The sequence below is a fragment of the Coregonus lavaretus genome (genome assembly GCF_964263955.1).
Source record: "Coregonus lavaretus genome assembly, contig: HAP1_SCAFFOLD_5013, whole genome shotgun sequence".
Classification (NCBI taxonomy): domain Eukaryota; kingdom Metazoa; phylum Chordata; class Actinopteri; order Salmoniformes; family Salmonidae; genus Coregonus; species Coregonus lavaretus.
The window spans coordinates 18,680-22,500 of NW_028159062.1; the positions used below are offsets into that span (position 1 = coordinate 18,680).

The 3,821-nt window shown below is 47.2% G+C and overlaps 1 pseudogene across 1 annotated transcript; it reads left to right on the forward strand.

The window, feature by feature from the left end:
- Nucleotides 1-462: 462 nt before the first annotated feature.
- LOC311123302 (histone H3.2-like) lies at nucleotides 463-1,012 on the forward strand (annotated as a pseudogene). The gene has a single exon. The product of its transcript is annotated as a histone H3.2-like (transcript).
- The last annotated feature ends 2,809 nt before the right edge of the window (nucleotides 1,013-3,821 follow it).

Below are 3,821 nucleotides of genomic sequence, written 5' to 3' on the forward strand. Positions count from 1 at the left end.
TTGCAGCCATTGCTGGGCTTGACCTTTGCATTTTTTAATGGGAAGTGTTAGGCTCGGCAGGGAGTACATTTTGGAGCGTTTCGCTCCGCCTTAAACCACTAGGAGCATAGCTCCCCTATGGGGCGGAGCTCCACGATATAGAACGACTAGTTACCGGAGTGTAACTCCAGTTCTATGAGTGGAGCGGAGCCCCATAGGACTTAAGGCCCTACCGACCCTCTCTAGTCTCGCTGAAGATAATATCTCGGGAGGCAGATTGAGGGAACGGGGTTCCTTATATAGGGACACCTGTACTCCTATTGGCTGTAGGTGTGTGCATAATTTTGTTTCAGGCTGCGTCTGCCTTAGGGCAGAGGGTAAACCACTAGGAGCATAGCTCCCCTATGGGGCTCCGCTCCACTCATAGAACTGGAGTTACACTCCGGTAACTAGTCGTTTTGGAGAGGCCGGGCCTCCCGTCCAATGGCCAACGGAGGAGGCCTGCGAAACGGGCCAATCGGGGTGGTGGGGAGATGGTGTCCAATCAGCAGGCGCCACTGCCGGCTTTATAAACTTCACATAGGCATTTCGAGGCTATACTCCCGACTGTCAGAGCAGCGCCATGGCCAGAACCAAGCAAACCGCTCGCAAATCCACCGGTGGCAAAGCCCCCAGGAAGCAGCTCGCCACTAAGGCTGCTCGCAAGAGTGCCCCGGCCACCGGCGGTGTGAAGAAGCCTCACCGTTACAGGCCCGGCACCGTGGCTCTGAGAGAGATCCGTCGTTACCAGAAGTCCACTGAGCTACTCATCCGCAAGCTGCCCTTCCAGCGCCTGGTGCGAGAAATCGCCCAGGACTTCAAGACCGACCTGCGCTTCCAGAGCTCCGCCGTGATGGCCCTACAGGAGGCTAGCGAGGCTTACCTGGTCGGCCTGTTCGAGGACACCAACCTGTGCGCCATCCACGCCAAGCGGGTGACCATCATGCCCAAGGACATCCAGCTGGCCCGCCGTATTCGCGGAGAGCGCGCATAAATGAGGATGACCTGAACTCGAATATCCCCCAAAGGCTCTTTTAAGAGCCACCTCCATATTTCCATCAAAAAGGCACAATTGTTCCATGTATACACGCACCTCTACATTAGCCACCATGTATGTTGTTCACTAACACGTCTAAAAGCTACGTATTGCACCTTTTTAGTTGCCTGAAGTCTAGCTTCAATGTTTGTGTGTGTGTATATACACAACCATCTGGCATCATCCACTTCCTTTGAACTATATAGTAACACAGTAAAATGCTTTACAAAGGAGGGGAAAAAGAAACGAGTGATAATATAGGCCGAATAGTAACAAGAATTGTGTTCAGATGAATAATTGACACTATTAGTTGTGTGTAATAATAGCCTTGCATGCAGTCCAGAAAAAACATTGCATGCCAACTTACTTTGAAAGTCCCATGTTGCAGTGCTGCTGAGAGACTCATGCAGAGGCCCAAACTTTACAATGGAGCACGGAGGCCATCTTGTGGTTAAATGTGGGTACTGCACCTCATGGTGAGTCCCTTTCAGCATTTGCTCTTTAGGCCAGCGTTTCCCAAACGCGGTCCTGGGGTCCACAAGGGGTGCGCGTTTTGCGTTTTGCCCTAGCACTCCACAACTGATTCTAATACTCCCAGCTTGATGATGATGAGTTGATTATTTGAATCAGCTGTGTAGTGCTAGGGCAAAAACTCCCAAAATGTGGCCCGAGTTTGGGAAACCCTGCTTTAGGCTAATACTAGCCTATTAGGATGACTTGGTTCGATCGCTTTAATGGCAACTGCTGAACTCTGGTTTCACTAATTACTTGTCCCAGGTCACCATTATGAATCCAATAGCAAAACAAATGTTTCAAAATAGCTCAATAGTGAAAAAAGGCCAGGAAATGATGGGTTCTCAGCAATATTTCACCAACAACCAATCACTATTCACGCATAGACATTAGGATCATCAACAAATATTCCTAAGTCATACTACAAAAGGGTTGTAACGAAATGGATTTGTCTGTTCAATGCAAGTTCAACGTCAAAGAAAAAGTGCATCACCACAACAAACGTGTCTTTAGATACACTGTAAAAAATGACTTTGTGGAATGTACTCAAGCTATTACAGTCAACAAAAGCACACGTCATATTGTTGAGTAGATCTTTTTGCTTGTTTTTATGAGTAGATAAGCTTGAGTAAGTTGAGTTGATGTGGTCCAATACATTGAGTAAAGATGATAGAGACGTAAAAAGGATTATATTACGTTGATTCGACTCAAATAGACATTGTGTTATTTTACCTGAATGATTCATCCTATTATGTATTTAGACCAACTTACTTTGGATTCACTCAATCACATCCCTTAAGAGAAAAGGTATCCGGACACCGGGAATCCATTTATTTAAACATCAACGGTTTGCAAAACATCTGTTATTATGAGTTGACAAATTACGTAATTGCAATCAACACTGCAGGTAAATCATGATTGCTGCAGGTAGGCAACACCGTAGAAATAGGAACTACAACACTAACAACAAGTGACATTTACTCCTGATGTACTGACTGACCTGTTGCAACCTCTACAACCACTGTGCTTATTATTTGACCCTGCTGGTCATCTATGAACGTTTGAACATCTTGGAGAAAAATGTGTGAAACCACTGCCTATATGAGGAGCTGTCGTTGTTTGTTTTATTACCACATACTTATGGAAATTGCACCGGTTGAGAGATGATGGCTCTCTTGTGCCTACGGTGAAGGGTACTTCTGATCCAGCAGGTGGTGCTAAGATCCCTCCCTATATGACTTGAATGATGAGTTGATTTATTCCTTATAGCTCCTAATGATTTTAAGGCCAGTGTTGGCAAACATTACTTGTGCTCCAGCAGGTGGCCATGACATCCCTCCCTATATGACTTGACTGACCAGTTAGTTGATGGACTCCTTATAGCTCCTAAATTTAATGATTTTAAGGCCAGTGTTGGCAAACATGACTTCTGCTCCAGCAGGTGGCCATGAAATCCCCCCCTATATGACTTGACTGACCAGGTAGTTGATGGACTCCTTATAGCTCTTAATGATCTCAAGTGTCTGTGTTTTTATGTGGTTAGGAGTTTTGCTCACTGCGTGTCCCCCTTCCATTTCAGTGTTTCCCAACTCCAGCGGTAGAGTAGGCTACCCCCAACAGGACCCATTTTTCTTGTAGGCCTGGACAGCCACAGCTGATTGAACAACCTGTCACCTAAATTACCAAGTCCTCAATGAGTAGAATCAGGTGCAACAACAACAACAACAACAACAACAACAACAACAATATGAGGAGAGGGACACAGTGTACTAGCTGATCTCCCAGTTGTCACAGTTTGGCCTTGTGTTCCACATAGCCTATATCAGTATTTGAGTATGTTTCCCGCGCACGTTAGTTGCTTTCACGTCATCTTTGAAATCGCTCCTCCCTAGTCCCCTAGAACGAGCGCCCTCCCCTTTGCAACGCCTCCGAACATATAACAGAGGCGCGCTTTCTGTGCCGCCGGCCTCAATCAGGTCGACCAAACGCAGATAATAGCGCACCGCGCACCGGCGCTGAAATCATTCATTCACTTGAACTCAACTAGCGAACACACCATGTCCGGAAGAGGCAAAGGCGGCAAGGGACTCGGAAAAGGAGGCGCCAAGCGTCACCGCAAAGTTCTCCGCGATAACATCCAGGGAATCACCAAACCCGCTATCCGCCGTCTGGCTCGCCGCGGCGGCGTGAAGCGTATTTCCGGTCTGATCTACGAGGAGACCCGCGGTGTCCTGAAGGTGTTCCTGGAGAACGT